The sequence below is a fragment of the Bufo bufo genome, chromosome 8 (genome assembly GCF_905171765.1).
Source record: "Bufo bufo chromosome 8, aBufBuf1.1, whole genome shotgun sequence".
Classification (NCBI taxonomy): Eukaryota; Metazoa; Chordata; class Amphibia; order Anura; family Bufonidae; genus Bufo; species Bufo bufo.
This window is the reverse complement of record NC_053396.1, coordinates 27377352-27401433: the sequence shown is the minus strand read 5'-3', so window position 1 is coordinate 27401433 and position 24082 is coordinate 27377352. Positions and strand designations below refer to the sequence as shown.

The 24082-nt window shown below is 41.4% G+C and overlaps 1 protein-coding gene across 1 annotated transcript in view; it reads left to right on the top strand.

The window, feature by feature from the left end:
• Positions 1-24082, top strand: part of AVPR2 (arginine vasopressin receptor 2) — a 65200-nt gene that overhangs the window by 1150 nt on the left and 39968 nt on the right. The gene's annotated exons all lie outside the window — the stretch shown is intronic.

Below are 24082 nucleotides of genomic sequence, written 5' to 3'. Positions count from 1 at the left end.
GTACGGTATTTTTTCCGGCCAAAATTCCGGAACACTACTGCGCTTGCCGGATCCGGCATTCATTTCCATTGAAATACATTGATGCCGGATCCGGTACCAAGTGTTCCGGAAATTACTGCATTGACGGATCCGTTTTCCGGTCTGTGCATGCACAGTTCTTTCTAGCTTTAAAAAATTTAATACCGGATCCATTATTCCGGATGATACCGGAAAGACGGATCCGGTATTTCAATGAATAAATCTAACCGATCCGGAAAAAAAAGATATCCATTTGCATATGGATTTCCAGATCCGGCAGGCAGTTCCGCCAACGGAACTGCCTGCCGGATTCTAGCAACGCTAGTGTGAAAGTACCCTAAGATGTTTTAAGCTCTATCTGTTCCTGGGTGAATCCTGAATGACAAGTAGTTATTAGACAGTGATGAATAATCAGCTATAATATTGTAGTGGAGAGATAAACCGCTAACCCCTAGCTGTGCATGCACCAGATATGCCCTGGCACTGAGAGTTTTCCATTCCATTTCAGCTTGTACTGTATATGCCAGTATTCCATGCTGCTCCCATGGGGGGAAATGACTCTTAGGTACCATCCTCCTATATGCATATTGTGGTATTTTGCTTTATGAATGTGTGTATTGCGGTATTTTACTTTACTTTAGAAAATCTACTACTAAACAAGATAGACGAGGCGGCAAATCATAAGAGGTGGTTATTATGGGGGACTTCAACTACCCAGATATAGACTGGGAAACTGAAACCTGTATATCTCATGAAGGAAACAGGTTCTTGGCAATAACCAAAGACCATTACCTCTCCCAACTGGTTCAGGACCCGACTAGAGAGACGGCCATACTGGACTTAGTATTAACCAATAGACCTGACAGAACAACAGACGTGCAGGTTGGGGGAAACCTGGGAAATAGTGACCATAAAGTAATAACCTTCTAATTATCATTCAAAAGAGCGTTTCTACACGGAGGAACAAAAATACCAAACTTCAAAAAAGCTAAATTTAGCCAACTAAGAGAGGCCATAGGCCTAACTAACTGGGACAAAATCCTCAAAAATAAAAATACAGCCACAAAATTGGATATTTTTAAAAGTATCCTAAAATCTCATTGTGAGAGGTACATACCTTATGGGAATAAAAGGTTAAGGAACAAGAAGAAACCAATGTGGATAAATAAAAAGAAAGCAATAAATGAAAAAAAGAAAGCATTTAAATCACTAAAACAGGAGGGTAGTGAGGAAGCACTGAAAAACTATAAGGAAAGAAAATAGAATATGTAAAAAACAAATAAAAGCAGCCAAACTAGAGACCGAGAGATTAATTGCCAAAGAGAGAAAAATTAACCCTAAAATGTTCTTCAATTATATAAATGGTAAAAAGTATAAATCTGAAGGTGTCGGCCCTTTACAGAGTAATGAGTGGGGAGTTGCAGAGAGCGATGAGGAGAAAGCAAAGCTATTAAATATTTTTTTCTCCATTGTATTCACTGAAGAAAAAAAACTGTCAGATGAAATGCAGAATGTAAAAATAAATTCCCCATTAAAAGTGCCCTGTCTGACCCAGGAAGAAGTACAGCGGCGTCTTAAAAATATTAAAATAGACAAATCACCAGGACCAGATGGCATACACCTCCGTATCCTAAGAAAATTAAGTAATGTCATAGCAAGACCCTTATTTCTGATATTTAAGGACTCTATATTGACAGGGAGTCTTCCACAGGATTGGCACATGGCAAATGTGGTGACAATATTCAAAAAGGGTCCAAAAACAGAGCTCGGAAACTATAGGTTGGTAAGTTTAACATCTGTCGTAGGTAAACTGTTTGAAGGTTTTCTAAGAGATGCTATCTTGAAGTACCTCAATGAAAATTAGCAAATAACTCCATATCAGCATGGCTTCATGAGGAATCGGTCATGTCAAACTAATTTAATCAGTTTCTATGAGGAGGTAAGTTCTAGACTTGACAGCGGTGAAAATTTCTGTATGTTGGTAAGTAACTGGCACAATGATAGAAAACAGAGGGTGGTTATTAATGGTACACACTCAGATTGGGTCACTGTCACTAGTGGGGTACCTCAGGGGTCAGTATTGGGCCCTATTCTCTTCAATATATTTATTAATGATCTTGTAGAAGGCTTGCATAGTAAAATATACATTTTTGCAGATGACACTAAACTGTGTAAAGTAATTTACACTGAAGAGGACAGTATACTACTACAGAGCGATCTGGATAGATTGGAGGCTTGGGCAGAGAAGTGCAGATGAGGTTTAACACTGAAATGTAAGGTTTTGCACATGGGAAGGAATAATGCAAGTCACCCGTACATACTAAATGGTAAAACACTGGGTAAAACTGACATGGAAACGGACCTAGGAATTTTAGTGAACAGCAAACTAAGGCTACTTTCACACTCGCGTTTAGTGCGGATCCATCATGGATCTGCACAGACGGATCCGATCAGATAATACAACCGCCTGCATCCGTTCAGAACGTATCCGTTTGTATTATCTGTAACATAGCCAAAACGTTTTCTATTGTGCCAGATTGTGTCAGAGAAAACGGATCCGTCCCCATTGACTTCCATTGTGTGTCAGAACGGATCCGTTTGGCTCAGTTTCGTCAGACGGACACCAAAACGCTGCAGGCAGCCTCCAGAGCGGAATGGAGACTGATCGGAGGCAAACTGATGCATTCTGAGCTGATCCTTTTCCATTCAGAATGCATTAGGGCAAAACTGATCAGTTTTGGACCGCTGGTGAGAGCCCTGAACGGATCTGACAAACGGAAAGCCAAAACGGGAGTGTGAAAGTAGCCTAAGCTGTAGAAACCAGTGTCAGGCAGCTGCTGTCAAGGCCAATAAGATAATGGGTTGCATCAAAAGGGGCATAGATGAGAACATAGTCCTACCAATTTACAAATCACTAGTCAGACCACACATGGAGTACTGTGTACAGTTCTGGGCTCCTGTGAACAAGGCAGACATAGCAGACCTGGAGAGGGTTCAGAGGAGGGCAACTAGTAATAACTAGAATGGGGGACTACAGTACCCTGAAAGATTATCAACATTAGGGTTATTCACTTTAGAAAAAAGACGACTGAGGGGAGATCTAATTACTATGTATAAATATATCAGGGGTCAGTACAGAGATCTCTCCCATCATCTATTTGTCCCCAGGACTGTGACTGTGACGAGGGGACATCCTCTGCGTCTGGAGGAAAGAAGGTTTCTACACAAACATAGAAGAGGATTCTTTACGGTAAGAGCAGTGAGACTATGGAACTCTCTGCCTGAGGAGGTGGTGATGGTGAGTTCACTAAAAGAGTTCAAGAGGGGCCTGGATGTATTTCTGGAGTGTAATAATATTACAGGCTATAGATACTAGAGAGGGGTCGTTGATCCAGGGAGTTATTCTGATTGCCTGATTGGAGTCGGGAAGGAATTTTTTATTCCCCTAAAGTGAGGAAAATTGGCTTCTACCTCACAGGGTTTTTTTTTGCCTTCCTCTGGATCAACTTGCAGGATAACAGGCCGAACTGGATGGACAAATGTCTTTTTTCGGCCTTATGTACTATGTTACTATGTTATGTACTATGTTACTAATGTGCACATTGCGGTATTTTACTTTACAAATATGCTTATTGCAATATTTTACTTTACTCATGTATGAACTGCTGTATTTTACTTTATGAATGTACGTATTGCAGTGTTTTACTTTATGAACATTAAAATATCAAAGTTAAAACCTAAACCTTCCTTGTGCTGGAGAGATTGGAAAAACGTTGCACTTATAGCGCCGCCATCTAATGATGTAAATGCTGCACTTATTCTCTAAAAGCTCATGCACACAAACAATTTTCACGTCCGCCTGACTTTAAAACAGACGTCACCCGGACTGAACATCAAAATCAATTGGTGCATTCACGCAGCAATCTTTTTGTTGTTGTCACAGACTTTTGTCATGTCCTATCTCTTCCGTCAGTGAGAAAAAAAAAAACACACTGATGGTCGGTCCATTTTTCACTGATGGTTGCTAAGTTATGGCATCCGCACAGAAAAAACGCAAGATCTTAAAGGGGTTATCTCACAAATTGTAAACGTTTTTTTTTTTTTAAACACACATATCTAGAGGACTTTCTTCCCTTTCTATGGGTGGGCAGCAGCTCATCAAGCACTTGTAGCTCCTGGGATGCATAGCAATAAGCTCTTGTTAACCCCTTGCTTCCCTGCATAGAAAATAGTCCCTTCCATGCAGGAGTGCACCACCAATGAGGCCAGGCAGCACCAAGTGGGGGCAAGAGGGGGGCAGCCGAAGGGCCATGGGCTTAAGGGAAGGGGTTAGGTTAAGAAATTGGCATTGGGGAGAGAGAGGCGCCGTTTCAGTTTTCGCCTCAGCAAAAGGAAAGGAGCAGAGAAGCTACTGAGCATGTCAGTCCATCTCGGAATGCATGTGAAGGCGGACCAGAAGGATAGCCAGCAGGGGGCACTACCAGAGAGGAAAATTCTATGACGAAAAAAAAATATATTTTTATAATTTTATTTAAAATGCTCTGGTCATTGCATAGAAATTATTTTCCTGGGATAACCCTCTTGGGGCTCATGCACACGACCGTATGTATTTTGCAGTCCGCAAAACACATATCCGCAAAAAAAAAAAAAAAAAAAAGAATGACATCCATATGACATCCATGTTGCATCTGTTTTTTTTTTTTTGCAAATCCATTGTAACAATGTCTGTCCTTGTCCATGTTCAATTTTTTTTGCGGAACGGACACAGAATGAACACTGAGTCTTTTCCGGTTTTTTTTCAAGCCGAATTGAAATGAATGGTCCACGCATATGGACCTGTAAAAAAAACTGAACGGAAACGGAAGAAAAATACGTTTGTGTCCATGAGCCCTTAACAAAATCTCCAAAAACACTGGAAAACCAGTGAAAATTTCAGTTTTCCAATAACAGAGCATGAACGTGCTGTGCATGAGTCCTAAGTGCTATCATATAGAAGCTGTGACATCAACCTGGGAAAATATATGGCAATAAACGCATATTTTCTTTACCAGGGAACATTGCCTGCAAGACACCCTACATCCAGCTGGATCTCTCCAAGGAGAACCAGGGCTCCTCAAAAGACAAGTCAGCTGGCATGCATTAAGCTAGCTATAGACATCCTCTGATTTCGGCGAGACTGGCTGACCGTCTAATGTGCATAAGAGGGGCCTCTGGACTCTTCCCCAATGCCTGATGTCATGGCAGATAAGGATCAGGCAGTTGGATTTCAACATGCCCAATCCTTTTGTTCTTGAGGAGACATCACCAGAGGGGTCTTGCAGCGGCTTTCACCCCTCTCCCTGTTGAGGACACATACACGTTCGGCCAAGCAGACATGTCCATGGGGGAGTCGGGAGAGATATCTGACAGCTTTCTAATTTCTAAAAATTTCAAGGGGGAAGTTAGGGCTCATACACAAACCTGTAATGATTCGGAATATGGTGCCATATATAGTCCACATTGTACCTTCACGTACCTCCGACTCCATATGTGACATCCACATTAGACTTTCCGTCAGATGCCGTATTACAATCAAATTCTACAAAAAAAACAACGCTTGTAGGGAACAGTATGGTGCCGTGGTGCACGCTATGGCAGCACAAGGAACGCAATATGGACACACAGGGAAAATTTCCTTGTGCTTCGTAGTAGAGAATCAATTTTCCCTGAATGGCGGTAAAAAAACAAAAAAATTATACTTACCTCATCCATTTGCCCGCGATAGGCCAGCCGCCGCCTTCTTGATTAAAGATCTCGCACGAAATCCCATGCACAGTGACGTATGATGTCACCACGCCGGCTGACATGATGAAGTCCTCACGGGCCGCGCAAGATTTTGCGCTAGATCTTTAATCAAGATGGCGGCAGCCGGCTCTTTGTGAGCAAATAGATGAGGGCAAGCATAATTTATTTTTATTTATTTTTTAACTTTTACACTGTGTTATTACTGCTAGATGCCTCAATCACTATGAACGCGGCATCTGGTACAATGACGGGGGCGGGGCAATCGCCGTTCCCTGTCATTGCACCCACTACTTACAAAGAAATGAATTGCTTCGTCACAAAGCAAATGTTTGGGTAAAATTCGGTGAAGCAGCTGAATAAAATTTTTGAATACTTTGCTTATCTCTAATAATAATGCATTCATAATTAAAAAAAATATTAATATCTTCTGCCTCGTCGGATATTCACACTCCAGGTTCTCCTTCGGCATGTGTTCATGGGCCGGAATTATTTTAGCATTTTTTGTTTTTGTACAACTAAAGCCTTAAAATGTAGTACATCCAAAGCTGGAGACGGGACATAAGATCTGTCAGGTTTGGATCAGTAGCATGTGGGCTCAAGCAAGTATTTCGCATCTACATATCACCTCCAGATTCGGGGGTCATTTTGACTTTGCGTCACTCTAAGGCTACTGTCACACGGGCGTTTTTGCTGGATCCGGCAGTTATGAACAGATCCGGTTGTATTATCTTTAACATAGCCAAGACGGATCCGTCATGAACTCCATTGAAAGTCAATGGGGGACGGTTCCGTTTTCTATTGTGTCAGATAAAACGGATCAGTCCCCATTGACTTGCATTGGGGGTCATGCCAGATCCATCTTGCTCCGCATCCCAGGACGGAAAGCAAACTACAACATGTTGCGGTTTGCTCTCCGGTATGGGAACGCAACTAAATGGAACAGAATGCATTTTGGAGCGCTCCGTTCTGTTCAGTTCAATTTTGTCCCCATTGACAATGAATGGGGACAAAACGGAAGCGTTTTTTTTTTTCGGTATTGAGCCCCTATGACGGATCTCAATACCGGAAAACTCAAACGCTGGTGTGAAAGTAGCCCTAAGCCCATGTCGTGGAGACGATTCTCAGTATTAACCTTCATCATTAAGTGTTGTATTGAGCTGACTGATCCCATTTGGTGAATTCTATCAGTGCGGGCAAACAATGGTGGCAATGTCCTACCTAATGCTGGACAAAAGGAACCAGATCAGATAATGTTCCCATTATGAGGATCTATTGTTGAAGCAGTCCCGGCGTATTGTTTCAATGCTTTATCAATAGCCCTAATACAAATATTGAACGATCATCATATTACTATAAGGACGTCTCTACCTTTTATCTGTTGGCTGTCAGACTACATATCTGTCAGTATAGATATCATGTATATGTAGAAGCCTCTGTAGCAGAGATGAGCACATTTCCTGAAATTCGTTTTGGGTCCAGTTCTAACGAATAGGTCAAAAAATTTGATTTGCGCCTGAATCATTTCTACCTGAATCAAAATTGCTCCAACTGGCTGGAAAATTAGTGTATGACACTAAGATATTCTAGGACTGATATTTTTTTCTCTCTTTTTCTTCATTTCTTTTTTTTTTATATTTTTTTTTACAGTTTCTTTCTCTCCCCATTTTTTAAGCTCTCTATCGCAATGACAGCAATAGTAAATAATATGAGAAGTAATACAGACATATACAGCTATGGGAAAACGCATGGTTGATGGTGTGAACAAGCAGCCTGCTTAAAAACACACTTCGCCATCAGATTTGCTGTCCGCTTTATACTATTGATGACCGACCCTCAGATCGGATCGGCGGGGGTCCGACTCCCGACACCACCACCGCGCGCTGCATTTTCTGCTCTGTTTACCTACTCACCGCAGCAATTGCAGTGCTGAGCAGGTGTAATTACAAGTATGGCGTCCCTATTCACTTCTATGGGACGGCTCTGTAGTATTCACTTGAACAGACGGAGCCATCCCATAGAAGTGCATAGGGACGCCATACTTGTAATTACACCTGCACACCACTGAAATTGCTATGGCAAGCGGGTAAACAGAGCAGAGAGGGGAGTGCTGGTATAAGTGCTGCCTTCGATTCAAACAGCTGAAGGCAGGGGTGGCCGGAGTCAGACCTCCGCCGATCTGATATTGATGATCCATTCTGAGGATAGGTCAAAAAGGGGACAACCCCTTTAAAAACATGACAAAAATTGCCCCTAATTTGAGGCAGACACGGGGTTATCGGAAAAACACACACAGGGTTATCGGAAAAACAAGCCATCCCTTGGTACAAACACACTGCACTGAGACTGACCCACTAAAATGCACACAAAGTGCACAAATATATATGGTAGCAAAATTGCAATGTTTTTTCCGTAATCAACAGAGGAGCAATTAAACATCCCCTGCTACGAACACACTGCACACTGGTAGTGGCGCAGTTAAATGCAGTGAATTGTGCAAGTATAAACAATAGCAAAATTGTAACTGGTTTTTTTAAAAGAAAAAGGCACAATTGTGCAGCGCATGCAATGAAATATATGCTGCTGGTGGTGCTGAGAACATGCCTAAAAAATACATATTAACTATAGAAGCCTTGTAACAGTTTTCTTTTGGGGGGGGGGCTGGGCATATGCACAGAACAAAAATATCTTTGTGTCTGCAGTTCACATGAAGAGCTCCAGCAGCTGCCCTCACTGTAAGACACAGTACACTGCCCCTATGGTCTCCCTACTGATAAACCTGACTTTCTATCTAGTAGATCAATCTACCTAACTAAATATATCTCTACATTGTCCCTGCAAGACCCTAAGATGTCTCACATCATTGGCATAGCTCACAATAGTGTTAGTGCTGCAACGCATTCTGGGAAAGCCCAGGGTCATGTGTTCCTCTGGTTACATCCTCCCTGCGCTGTTTCCCTGGCACTTTAACAGCAAAATGGCAGGCGTCATTTTGCATGATTGGTCCATAGCGAATCGCCAAAGTTTCAAATTCATTTGGTAAAAGATTTTTTATGAAATTTGTGACAAATACCTTAATTTAGAATCAATTCAATAATCTCTTCTCTATAGCCTTTAAAGGTGCCTATACACATAAGAGAGTCAGTAGAATACAGTGACCATCTTATGTGTATGGAATGTCAGGAGGAATAGTTGCTCTACCAACAGCTATCTCTCCCGACCCATCAATACACATGTATAGAGATGAACGAATCTCTTGAAATTTGATTTTGGCTGGATATGGCCAAATCGGTCAACTGATTCGATATGGGTTCAAATTAATTCTGCTTGAATCGATAATGCTCCAATTGGCCTGAAAATGTTACAAAATTCAGGTGAAATCCAATTTGTTTAGAATTGATTCCCTCCTCTGTACACATGAACACTCTACTGAGCATCCCTGAACAGAGTGGGGGAGAAAGATACTGCCAGACCCATCTGCCAGATGCTTATCTCTCCAAGAACGAAAGGATTCGGCAATTTAACTCCATCAGTCATCGGGGGAAGAGTCAGATGGCCCCCATACACATTAGATGGTCATCAAATTGGTGGATTAGGCCAACATTTATCTGATTTGTATGGCCAGTTTTAGGCTTTAGCGGTTCAGTGTTTACCATATGTTTTCATGGAGTCTGTCAGCAGTTTTGTCAATACAAAACTGCTGACAGACTTAGGCCATATTGGCAGGGGACAGGAGGTAATATATAGTTCTGTCCATGCTTTTAACCAATAGAGTGCTTTGAAAATTAACTTTGTAGCATCAAACCAAGAGACCACTACAGCAGAGGTGAGGGCCTGTGAAGTACTGAAGCCTATGGGCCTGCCCCCGATACACTCATATAAGATAGGGCCAGGGGCTATTCATAGTATTCAGTATATTGGGCAGACTAGATGGGCCAAATGGTTCTTATCTGCCGACACATTCTATGTTTCTACTTACGATGCACTTGCAGGAGTGACGCCCACATAATTCAAAGTTACATTTTACAGCACTCCATTGCCTAAAAGTGGGGACAGAGATATGTATTACCTCCTGTTCCCTGCCCCTACCTATGTCTGTCAGCATTTGCACCAATAAAAACTGCTGACAGATTCCATTGAAAGGGCAATTCTACTTTTACTTACTTCATGACACCAACATTATTAGGTTGACTTATGTGCCTACATGTCCCATGTAACACATAACTTTTTATCTATGCTACAATCATCGATGCATTTATGTAACCCAAGAGAAAAACTATCCCTGACCTCAAGATTCGGTGGATTACTTGTGTAACAATATGTTATGTTTATTTTTGATGAAAGATTAGCTCATACCACTATTTATGTGAACATTTCGTTATAAACCCCTTCCGGGAACAGCTCCTTTCAACAATCCAAGGGTTAATTTGGGACTGAGCGACATTCAAAATAAATAAAATGGAAGAGTACTGCTATTTAGTAATATATTACTATTATAGCCCATGGTAATTTGTATGTATTATCTATATATAAGAGTTTCAAGGTAGAGTTTTGCATCCTTCATGTGGTCATTTATAGGGAAGGTTGAGAGACACCTGCTTGGTCACCTATTCTGCCCCACCCAAAAAGTCTTAGTGCTTAGCTATGGCAAGTGCAACCATCACCCAATATGTAGGGTGAAGGAAGTACTTATGATGTCATCTGTAATTATGTACTATTAAAGGTGACCACCTTGGCCTACAGAAGAACATGATGACCTAAGCCAGGCAGACACAATGTGATCCACTTGTTGGTTCAGACCATGCAATATGAGTGAGATCCACATTAAAAAATACATGAATCCAAAAAATAAAAAATCATTACATACTCACCTGTTTCCTCCTATAGTAGTAAATGAAGAGCAAGGCACACAAACGCGGCCACCGTTCCATTCACCGCTATGGGACTTCCGGAAATAGCCAAGCCAGAGATCATATATTTTCAGCACTCCCATGCGGTGGATGGAGGGTGGCCATACATGCACAGTTGCTCTCCCTTCACTTCAGAGGCCCCATTCTCGAGAAGGTCCCAGAAGTGGGACCCACCTCTATCTGACAATTATCGATATACCACAAATGTTTCGATGGTGTAAACAGAGCCTAACTTTGGAGTGAGAGGGATTCCATTCGCCAATTCACCACTGAGCTCCAAAGGGGTAGAGGAAAATTACCAAGTACTAAACCCTCTTCATTTGTCCTTCATAGGATGTTACAAACTTATAACCCAGTTTACTTACTTTACAAAATGTAAAAGTATTTGTAAGTTTGCCTTTAGGTCAAGTTTTTTAAGGAGAAACCAGTTTTGATCATATGTAGTCAGACAGGCTGGACTGCTCAACAGGCATCATAAACAGATTATTTATGACTAATCATAAATATCTTGATTTTCCATAAATTTTTAGGACTGCAACCTATTTTATGCAAGGTTATGACTATAATATGAAATTGACATTAGACTCACCGTGAGACTCACTGAACATTGACATAACATGACCAGCATCTACAGTGCCTTGTAAAATTCTATTATATGTAATTACTGTAACTTGATGAGAGACTGAAACTAAAAATTGCCTAATGTTCCACGAATGTTCCATTCTGTTAACCCGTAAAAATCTATTTGACGTTCCACTCCTGCATTATGCAAAACCATGTATGGTGGCAACGGCATGACTTGTAGCTTCTGGGCTCCAATGCAAAATCTTAACCTGGCCCACGTTCTATTATAATATTGTCGTCTCCTTATGTGGTGCCTAAATACACTCAATAACTGTTGGACAAATGACTAATGGTGTACAGGCAGCTATTCTTTCCAATTTGGCTCAGTCAAGCATGCGTGTGTTCACAATGGGCAGGTGGGAGTAAGCCTTCATTAGATACCTTTGGTGGCAGCTTATTTCAAGCGTTTAAATTCAACATGCTCGATTCTTTCCCGAAACATCCTCTGTCGAGGGATAGTTGGGCGGTCCCACCAAAAGCAGAACCAGCCAATACATCTTTAGTTGCTGTTGGTCAAAGGCTTGTTCAGTTAAGAGCTATTCTCACTCATCCCTATACACATAAACGTATAGCTCGGCTAGTAAGATTATGTCATGCATTGTCCTCTCCAGCTGATCCATGACCAAACTCTACCAGTACCTATATAGTTAGGAAACCATCAGTCTCTGCATTAATGTGACTCTTCTTTTCTCCACCAAACTCCTTTTTGGGCAACTTCATGCATTTACATCTATATCTTCTATGTTGCTTCTTAGTCTAGGAGATACACCACCAAAATTTATGACCATGGTTGAATTGGTCAACTGGTTGCAAACCCTAGTATTATCCCTGGTGGCATAGATCCCCAGAATATATCTGACCTTACCCACTGTCAAAACCCACTCATAATGTTTGTAGCAGCAATGACTAGCCAGTCTGTGACAGCTTGATATGAACTTTCGTTCAGAGGTGCTCAAAAGTAATAGACAAATATATACATACAATGATGGCCTCACCTGTGGCTTTATGGGTGCCGTGCATGTTTATGGTGGATTCAGGGGGTGCAGTTATCAGTCAGATGGCCCTTTGGACAACAGCTGTCTAATGTGTGTGGCTACCTTAAAGGGCTCCAGCCTAGGAGCTTACAAACCCAATGGTCGGAACCCAAAAAGAAAAAAATACACTCCCCCATGGCTTGGTACCATGGCTGCTGCAGCTAATCTCTGTCCTCAGCTGTCACATGTCCTAGAACAGCATGTGTGAGGTGCTAACGATGTGCCGTTCTAGTGAGGCCAGTGGTTGGCAGCATTGGTTACAGGGTCAAGCCATTTGTGGCCTGGAATGAGTCAGCAGTGCAGGAACGGCAGTACTGTGGACAGGTGAGTTTTTGTTTAAATTGGGAACAAGTTCCAACTATTGGTTTTGTCTGCTCCTAGGCCGAACAGTCCCTTTACTCAGCTCTGTCCAAGAGCTCTTTGGGGATTATTTTTTATACCATTATCATTACATCTAAGGAGGGCATATCTCTTCCAGTCTATAAGGAAAAATCCTGCAGCCTAATTTTTCTCTGATAATGTCTGATTCTGTCTGCCTTGATAAATTGCACAGCAGAAAGCTGCGATGCTCTTCACATATGAATACAAATGGCAGTAAAAGTGCTTTGTTCTATTCCTACCAAGACAAATTCAGCTCAAAACCAAACCAAGGATGGCTTCGACAACTACTTACTTCACAAAAAAAAGTCATTTCAGAAGTGCTTAACTCATAGGACAATGCAACCAAATCATATTAGCAGATTGTAGGAGACGGGACATCCTGGCATGAATTTATGAAGGGTTCGGAATATTCTACACAGAAGTCAAGGTGGTCTTGATATTGTTGATACTGTCCTAATTATATCCAGATTTATTTGGACGGTTACAATTTTTTAAACTTTTGTGGATGATTTTCAACTCAGTTCAACTGTGCCAAGGGTGAAAAAAGAGCTCAGGTAATTGTGCAATTTGGCCATTATTGCTGTGTGTGGTCGCAAATTAGACCAGCTGGTTAGATTTAGTTCAGTCAATCTCAGGTTTGTTGGCACATGCCAATAGAAAATGTTACACATTGGTGCCAACTTAGACCATGGACACCCTTTAAAAAAGAGAGGGCAGATCCCTGGTAAACCGGTGATCCAGTGGTATATTTCATGTTGAGGCAACACTCAAAAAAAAAATATAGTTTCTCGCCTTTGGTAAGAGGCAGGCTAGTCCTGGTTGGTCTCATTCCATGTGCTACAATGTAGTGATATTCATTTTACATCTTCACTCTTTGGGGAATCTGCATTAGCAAAAAAAACGATGGTGAATTGGTCAAGGAAGAAAGACCCTTCTTTCTTGAGTAAAGGGTCTCCATCTTGTACACTACTGCCAATGAGATGGCATGCATTGCCTCCTGATATTGCTTATGTATATTTCATGGTCACCCTATGGATGGTCCTGGTAGCTGTCCAGTCCTAGGTAATCCAACAAGCAAGTGTCTCTAGGGACCTGGTCAGAAAGTGTCCTTTTTGAGGAGATCTAGTGGTGCAATTGTAGTGTCCCACTACGTAAAGGTGGGCACTACTAAGGGTTATGTTTGCTCCCACCTCCTGTGGGAGAATGGTGTTTTGTATTGCATTGTAATGCTATGTTAATTCCTGTGTACCAGGCCTGTTAGGGGTGTAATTTCTCTTCCCAAGCTGTAGAGGGAGCTAGGGAACCCCCTAGTATATATAGTTAGGCCCAGTCAGGAAGGAGTTAGTTCAGTGTAGTCCAGGAGGCTAGTGAGTGCAGTCTAGCCTGCCTGAGGTTCCTGAGCAAGGGAAGCTCAGAAGTTTGCCACCAGGAGAAGAGGTTACCTCCTGAGAAACCTGAAGTTCCTATAAGAGTACAGAGCAGAGCTAATATTCCAGCCAAACAGAAGGATATATTTAAAGCAAGGAGACATATACCTGAGGAAGTTTTCCCTAACCAAGGATAAAGCCAGCAATAGGGCATACGGGCCTTGGGATAAAGACAGACAGGATTCTGAGGAAAAGTGCAGCCTGATCTGTAAGTGTTTAACCCTCTGAGTATCTTGCAAGAACATTGTGCCTGCCAATTGCTATAAAGCCTGCATGTTACTACTTACATATGGAATTATCACCAAAGACTGTAAATAGTTAACTGTTTCAGTAAAAGGAAGTTTTGGTTCACTGCAACTTGTGTTCCTCAGTTATTCCTACCATCAATCGGTGTGCCACCGTTACCGGCACTGGCGTCACGAACTTAAAGGGATTATGCCACCGGCACATTAAACCTGCAACACCCAGGGCACCTCACCTACCATCGGCCTGGTCCCTATACATTGAGAGTGCCCCAGAGGACTCCTGTGCCAGCCTCTCCATCACTGCTGTACGCCTGCCCAGGGTTTATGAAAAACTGTGAGTACCAAAGACACCCTCGGTTAGTGACTACCCCTGTGACCTCACTCTCGCTCACCCTGCAGGGCTGCGTACTGCACAATGTCCTGTAACTAGTGATCTTATAGTCATAATATCCAGTGCCTTATCCCCAGTGATGCAAGTGATGAATCCCAGTAACCGAGTCTTTTGTGAAATAAGCTTCTTTTTATTTCTTCATAAAGCAAGAAGTCCTACAACCAGGACGCGTTTCGGCATGCAAGCCTTTTTTAACAGTACCTGTTGAAAAAGGCTTGCATGCCGAAACGCGTCCTGGTTGTAGGACTTCTTGCTTTATGAAGAAATAATAAGAAGCTTATTTCACAAAAGACACGGCTGCTGGGATTCATCACTTGCATCAACTGGAGGTTGCTCCTTCCCCGTGCAGCGTGCAAATAAAGGTGAAGTGCTGACCTGTTTCCTTGATTATCCCCAGTGATGTCTGGGAAATTGCCTTCCTTGTCTGTATAGCCAGTCAGTATCTTTGTCACAGATTGTTTTAGGAGAATACAAAATTGAATATATTTCTTTGACTTTTTGTCTCGTTGGAGTGTGGAAACTTCAACATTTACAGCCAGGTAAAGCCTGGAACAATAATACGATTTGGCCAAAGTCCAATGCTCCTTGTTTTAGGAGAATCCAAAATTGAATATATTCCTTTGACTTTTTGTCTCGTTGGAGTGTGGAAACTTCAAAATTTACAGCCAGGTAAAGCCTGGAACAATAATACGGTTTGGCCAAAGTCGAGTGCCCCTTCCTTTATGCTTGGTTAAAACCTTGTCGCACTCTGTTGTAGCTTGGAGTAGGGTTCCCGCCCCAGATAAACAAAAATAGACAAACCCCAGCGTAATTTGAAAGCTTGTTTTGCTTTTTATTGAGTAGATATTGCGGCTTCAATGTTGTAACGTTTCGGCCCGCTAGTGAAGTTGGCGCCAACTTCACTAGCGGTACTTCCGCAATATACTCTGACAGAGCGCCAGCCTACTCTTCTTCTCTCCATCACCAGCGGCATTAGTCTGAAGAAGGCCAATAGGCCGAAACGTTACAACATTGAAACCTTCCTTTATGCTGTCAGATGACTGCTCAAAATGGTGGAGTCAGAGTCAATGGAGTCTGTGGAAACCTACTGACTCCAACAATGCTTTCAAAATAAAAATATTTCATGATGGTGATGAAAGTGTTAAAAAACCTGATGCTACCATGATTTTACTACAGCAAATGTGTTATTAGGCATGAGCCATTTATAGAGGAGTTGAAGATGGATGGAACTATGGAAAGGTATAAGAATTGAGTCGGATGTTTGACTTATTAATTCTTTAGCCCTGTCTTAATGTCTACTCTAGCTGTCTGAGGGCACTGTGATTATGAAATTAGTCATTTTGTTCTTCCATCATGCCAAGACACTGAGAATTCATTTCATGGCCGGACAGTCTATGAGTTAATCAGAAGAGTTACCTAGTATAATGTGATAGGCTAACAACCAGTCATACCTTATCCACAGAAAGCCTAAACTGCAGATTGCTGATTTCCTTTAGCAGCAACTGTACCAATAAACGTTAGGCACCAGATTGTTGACTAACCGTTTCACTCACACAGCTGCGTTCCTCATACTTAGAGTTAATCACATACAGCACAGCATCTCATTACTTTACAGTTCGAAGTTTTAGAAAAGCTTGCAGACATTTCAGTGTGGCTTAAAGGTGTATTTGCTTAAATTGAGTTGATATCTCTGTAACACCGCAGGTAAATCCAGTAACATCAGCTGCATCACATAAGATCCATAAATTTAAACATTTCTCATTCCAAAGCTAAGCACCTGAGATTTGAGGGTACGATGTAATGTAGAACATTGCTGGGTATTCTTGATGTGTCGTGATTATGTCGTGTTTAAAGCGTAGGTGAGTTTTCAAAGAAAGTTTGCATAATGACTGTGGCTTTGTACAATCCTAACTTTTTTTGGCTTCCCTAATGTCTTTTCTTTGTTTCAGCTGCACAGCTTGATGCATTTCTCTCACAAGCAGGGACCGTCTTCCTTCTGTGGAATCTGCCACCACTGTACTGCTGTGATGTCCTTTCCTTTACTTTCCACTATGTTTGTTTTAAGCTCTGAAACTCACAGAACAGATAAGGAGGGGAAAATTACACTTACAGACATACAGGACACTCCTATAATCTTCAAAAGCTGTGTAGAAGAAATTATTTTATCAGGCTCAGGATCTCAGCTAGCTCTGACACATCCCCATTTTTTAAGAGCCGTTCCATTTCTCCTTTGCCATCACCACTTTCCTGAAAAGCGGGCATGGTGGGGGTGGGGCCAGCGGGTCCATCACATTTATTTTATTTTCTTCTTTAGTTTTCTTGTGTAAAAGAAGACTAAAATCTATACCAATTTAGGCACACGGACTGTCGGAGGTGTGCTTCTTGTCATAAATTGGGCGCATTGGGATATTGGGATAGCGAGCGCTTCGTACAGTATTAGAATGTATTGGCTCTGATGGGCCGAAGTTATTACTTTGTGAAGTATCGCGAGACTTCGCATAATACCTTCAGAAATGTATTTCTACCTTAAAAAAACATTTCCCGAACTCAGGTTCGGTTCCAAGGGATGCCAACAATGTCTGATGTCTATGCCCATCTTAAGCTATCATAAATTATATGGCACTGCTGTGGAGGAGGGTGGGGGGGTCCTGCCATTGTTTTTGCCAAAGAGGCAACAACAAACATTGCTTCGGCTTCTGGCATGGTACCTTACATTCAAAGCAGTCGATAGTGCTAGTGGTCGATATGTGTTGGCATGTTGTATGTTGAAAAATTACATCAACACTTAATTAAATTAGTTTATTGACCTTTTAGCATCTCTAGAACATTGCTCTGGCAGCTTCCTGAACATCTGTTGTGTTTCATAGTACAATATGATGCTACATTAGCTGTCTTCACAAAAAAAGAAAATAAGGATATGCCTTTAGTTCCACCAGTTGGAAGGTTGCTATTCTATAGGAGGAGCATAGCATGGCCTGTGAGACTCCTCACATCTACTAGGTGCTCTCTACAAGGGGAAATAGTACTTCCCAGATATTTTGATTCCACTTCACTGCTTAAAATCTACTCTATGAGTAGGTGCAGATCACCAGCTTCTTGACCATGATTCCTCTGGGTTTCAGACCATAAAAATAAAAAGACCACAATACAGTGGGCACCTTAAATTAGGCAGCCAGAAGATTTATACTTTCTTTTGCAATATATAACAAACTATCTCAGTCAAATCGAATGTAGTAGGCACTGTTTGACACCATTGGATTTCCTTATTCCTACAAAAGTGGCATCATTGCCCAGTATTAGATATAGCACTTCTCCTGGAAATGACTGAGGAGAAATATGGTTGTCTCTCTCCAGAGCTGGAGCGTGGTTTTCTTGGTATTTATGACATCCAGCATTGAGAAGGGTTTGGAGAAGCAGGATGGCTTTTTAGGCTTCTTGACTAACTCAAGCATGACAAAGGCGGACATGCCAAATGTGTAATTTGTACATCTGTAGGCAAGGGGCCACTTCCACCTATTAATGCATATGGATGTCATGGAGTGACATAATAGAAAATGCCGCAGCAGATTCAATGGTCCTTGAAATGTAAAATAGCTTTTTACAGCATAAGATTGGAATGTGCTCCTGAAAACGTAATGTTCATCTCGAAGAGCTTGGAATCGGAACTTCTGAAATCTTTCACTTATATCTGCTGACTCTTAAAGTCCCCAATTGTTTCCAGTCGGGACAGCTCAAATTGAGGTTAAACTTTTTTAGATAATACACATCTTCCCTAGCTGCTGCTTAGGTTAAGCCTGACAAGCAGAACGTATTAGTGATTTATGAATTATGGCAGCAATTCCCACCAAATGTTTTTCTCAGGCTGAAGAATCCGTAAAGACGAAGCAACTGTTCTCAACATAACTACAACACAAAGGATGGCTTTGTTATTAACATGGTCGTAAGAAAATGTTTGGTGTCCATAGAAATGCTTCGCATTGGTTAGTAAATTTTTGATGGGGAATGAATGGAAAGAACTGATGGTTATTGTAAGGTGGACAACAATCACTGTACAGTGTGTCCATATGTGTGCCTTTAACTGTGTATATTCCACAGGTAAGTGAGTAGTCCGCACAAAACAAAAAAAAAACACTTTAAAGAAGTTCTGTTATGAAGACAACCCCTTCCATATGTTCTATTACGGCATACGTACATCATATATGGCAGGGCCCTCTGGGCCATCATCTACTGTATAAGTTACTGAGAGAGACCAATACTGTTTATTTGAATATCTTTAATTGAATGCAATATGTTTTTCTTCTACACAGTAGAAAATTGATAGGATTACCAAAAATAAACCCAGCGCATGGAAAAGTATGGTTGGTGGAGGTAAGAGCTTCCCAAACCCTGGCATTCACTTGCTAAGATATTAATCATTAGCTATAGGGAAATGGGGGAGCAACAGTCCAACACTGGTCGCAATTAGTAGGAAAAAGAAGCAATAAAAAGGTTGTACAATGAAACAGACAGCAGCCAATGAGCAGCAGTTATATTGGACTGTGGACAGTGAGGTCTAATGTATGCAATAGGCTTACTGTAAGGGAAGGGGCCTGAGACTGAACCAGCATCTATAAATCTGCCACACTGTGCCTAGTTCAGCCAGAAATAAAATTGATATAGCTAGCCTTTCCTTCACCCAGGGCAGCAAATCAGTTTTGGCCCCAAGCCCAGTGCCTAAATACCCTGGCCAAAGCTTGTTGATACCCTCTTTACACATGCTTCACCCAGGACACATGCCCAATCAGCAACCTAAGCTTTGCCCTGACCAAATTGTGGCATGAACGGTGGAGCCAACCTTTCCTGATCTCTCCAAGTCCTCCATCTGAATTACTGCCTCTGACCAGCTAAGGGTTGCAACTCCTGTGGATATAGTACTACCACCTTAAGTTTTCTGTCACTGGTATGGACAGGAATGTCATTTCCAGGGACAGCATAGAGGCAGTGCGGTGGACAGGGCTGTAATCTTAAGGACAGCGTCCTTCACCATCTCTCGGTGCATGTGTTGAGTCTACGCTGTGCATGCGCTAATAGATGCGGGAGGATTTCGTTCACAGGATTACAGCACTGTCGACTGCCCACCCCTATGCTGTTCCTGGAAATGACATGCTCATCCATTCCAGGAACAGAAAACCTAAGGAGTAAGAAGATGTATGTGACCACCATGAGGCACCTTCTGGAACCTAGAAATGAAACACAGATTTTGTACATATCAGTGCATTGGTCTGAAATGATGATAGTACCCAAGCCTAATGGGAATATGCACAAAGTATCCTGGACTGGAGATCCTTAAAGGAGGGGCAAGTTTGTGATTGGAGAGGATGATACCTCTGGCACCTAATTAGGCGAAGAAAGTCAAGTAGGTAGACTACCAAGCCAACCAAAATATATGATAAATCTCAACAATAACCTATCATCTCTGGGATACCTTTGGGCCAATAGCTAAAAAGATACAATAAGGCTCATCATAGAACATTATCTAGTATTCCATGTAGAGATATAATTCATGCGCAAAAAAGCATTTACAGTGTTATAGTTGACCTCACTGTGGATAGTACCAGGAGGATACATGACAGGACATCAATTCAGTATGAAGAAGCAAAAAGGACAGCTGGAGGACACACATTCGAAGGCTGGAATCATATGATCAAAGGTCCCTTGGGATGATGGAGTCTTAGGGAGTCTAGTCTTTTATGGTATCCAATGTAACCAATCCCTTGACGTTACCCCTTTATCAGACACTTGACTGGGGCACTTGTAGACATGTTTTACCATAAAGTAGATACTCTGTAGAAGAATAACAGTAAGTTAATTTGAAGTCAACAAAGAACTGTATTTAAAGGTTCCTTATACTGTTTCTAGAGCTGTCATTGGTTCCTTCCTTTATATATACTGGACATTAGTCATCTAAAAGCTTGAAATGCTAGCACAAAAGTGTATAATGCCTAACTGAACACTGCCCTAATAGACCTCAGGCCAATATAAGTAAAAAAAAGTCATGATCTCAAAGCATGATGCAAACTATAGCACTGGCTAGAAAGGGGAACAAAAAATATTGTAACTGCAACATCTTCTCTGTTTCCAAATATTTAGATTCTCATATTAACATCTATCATAGCTGCAGTAAGAGATTGTCCTTCAACTTGTAGAACTGAAGAGATGAAAATAGGCGGTTTGCATTGCTCGCATTTAGACATGGCTTGAGATAGATTAAAGGGGTTGTCCGGGTTCAGAGCTGAACCCGGACATACCTAGAATTTCACCCATGTGCCCCCCCCCCCCGAACAAGAGCATCGGAGCAGTTCAAGCTCCCATGCTCTCCTTTGCCCTGCGCTGAATTGCGCAGGACAAAGGCATTTTGTGGAGTTACGGTGACGAACAGGGCTCTCCTTCGGGCTGCCAGGCGGAGGCTTCCACCCAGCAGTGAGCCCGGTGACGTCACCGGCACTGATGGGTGGGCTTTAGCGCTGCCCTAGCCTCTAAAATGGCTAGGGCAGCCCTAAAGGCCCCCCCATCAGAGCCAGTGACGACATAGTAAATAAAAGAGCCCTTGCCCTGCGCGATCCTGGGTGAAATTATGGGTATATCCGGGTTCAGCTGCTGAGAGCTTTCACTCTTAGGTCTCAAAATGATTTTAACGGAGAGGTAGCCTCAAAGGCATCAGGCTCGGCTCCCGCCCATACAACTTTGTGAGATGTCTCCTGCCAGAGTGAGTAGCTCTTCAGTATAAATCACTGCTTAAATATTATACTAATATCAATTTCAAATAGTATCTTCCCAGCATAAAAATAGAATCATCTGGTATTGAAAAAGTTTCAGATTTGATTAAATCTCTATTTTTGTGGTATCTTGTTGACAGAAAAAGTAGCTGAAATTGCATATAAAGACCATATGTTTAGCTCCAAGAGCCAAGTGCAGTAGACAATTAGATGATTATTTGGCGCTCTCTCGACAAGTGAACTGCATTGTGCTTAGAACAAAACATTCCAACATAAAGATTTGATTTGAAGCAAATAGACAGTTCTAAGTAATCTGAAATAGATGGAGCCCAAAGACTGCAGACATTTTAATGGGCATGTTGATATTCTCTCACTTAAGCTCTTACTTCAGACCACCCCTGGTGACAAATTATGGGCTGAAATAGAAAGTTGTTTTTTGTTATATTCACACATGTACACATTCTGCTGTACTGTGTTTTGGATAGAAGATAGGTATGTAGGCCACTTCTGTATTTGTGATGTATGGAGCTCATACATCTTGTTTACTGGAAAAATCAGTTCAACTTGGAAAATGTAGCATTTTTTTTTTTCCAGAGGGAGTGCATGTGTGACTCTGAGCACATAGAAGTGAATGGACAACAGATTTGCCCTCAGAAAACAAAATTTACAACCTTGTAAAAACTGTCACCTCCCAATTTATTTATTTATTTTTGTCCATTTTGAATCATTCACATGATCATAGAACATCTAAGTTGTCACACATGTCTCCAAGTATCTTGGCTATGATTCTGTGGGTACTGTACATGAAATCCTACTTAGATAGTACCAGGAACTTCTTCTCCGACTTTGGTTCTTTTGGAGGATGATGTAGCCACCTGTTTCGGGACCAACCAGACCCATTTGGTCAGATGGAATGCCAAAGATCTCTAGGGTTTGTTCTCTTCTTCTCTCAAGATAGCAAATGCCTAAAGCGATCCAATGCGATCCAATGTAGAGATGTTCTACGTTCCATTGATTGAACCTCTTTTAGGAAAGCAATGTAATATTAAATGATACATCTCTGTAATGTTCATGTTTTTGTTCTGTTTTTGTGACATCTATGTCTGAAGACACTACTCAGGATATTCAATCGAGTTTATCCTGTATGAATTTAACTTATACCTATTTTTCTTTGTGAGATTGGTCTCCTTGGTCATATTTACCGAGAATATACCATAATCCTATGGAGGAAGACAAATCTCTAATAACGTAGGTACATATGAACCCAATCCTTTCATATTGAGCTCTGTCCCATGGTTCTGATGGATGTATTTTGTATCCTGGAAATTTTCTCAAGTAACTGAAGTCATTATAAATTCCCAGTGCCAATCATTCATCCTTAAGTCAGTCTCCAGACTCTGGGAAGATTGTATCTTCATGTTTACTTAGACTGAAAAAATATAGAGGTCACCGAAGTATTGATCCATTACATTTCTAAACTACATAATGTAGTGTAGTCATTTCTTCTGGGGGTGAATGCAACGCAACATGATTCGGGAGCAAGGAACCAGGCTCTGCATGTAAATCTAAGTGTACAGTTGTGGTAAACATGTAATGCACTGACTGATAACTGAAATAAGAAGTGGAAGACTCTCATTGTCTCTGCACCTATGAGGGTAAAAAGATCATTTGTCCTCCGCCAAGACATAACCACTGCTCCTCAATGTGGAAGATATTCAAATTAGCTTTTTTGAGTTGGTCTCAAAACCTCAGCCATTTTGAGATTGTCTTATGACTTTGTGTCTACTAATTTTGATCAAGATAGTATAGGCACAGTAAGCTTTTACATAGGGCTCCATTGCCGTGGGAGCCACGGAATTTGTAGATATAAAAACAGTGCTAGGTCGTTTAATTTTTTGTACAACCAATTAGATGTTGTGTCTGAGCAGCTGATAGGTGTTTGTGTCCAATGAGACCCTTACTTTAGAGCTAGACTAGCCATTAACTATAGAATCTAAATTTGATATAAATTTTTTATAAATTTTGATTCATTAGAATCAGAATTCCTTGAGATTCCATTTGGGAGAATTTTCCGAAAGAGAGATCTTCCAAACATTTAATAATAAAGTAATTTTCATTTAAGTAGAAATTATTCATACCCAGATAGAATTTCTTGGCCAATTCTGACAAATCGGACCAGAAACAAATTTTTGGAAATTCGCTTATCTCTAAGCTAGACTTATCCAAGAGAATGAGCACCAGGCAGCAGTATATATTAGAGATCTGATATCTACTGATATGATAGGGTGACCAACCTACCCTGCTATGAGTGCTACAAATGTTTGGAGTGGATGGAGGTATAGGGAACTTGGGAGGATTTATCATAAATAATAATGCAGAGGAGAAGGGCGCAGGGGCAATTAGATGAATGAATGTCTGTTTGACACTATCATGTTGCACTCTTGAGACTGGGAGTATTAGGTGCCATTCCGAAACCCCAAGAGACTTGTCCCACCTATGCTACTTATGTACAAGGA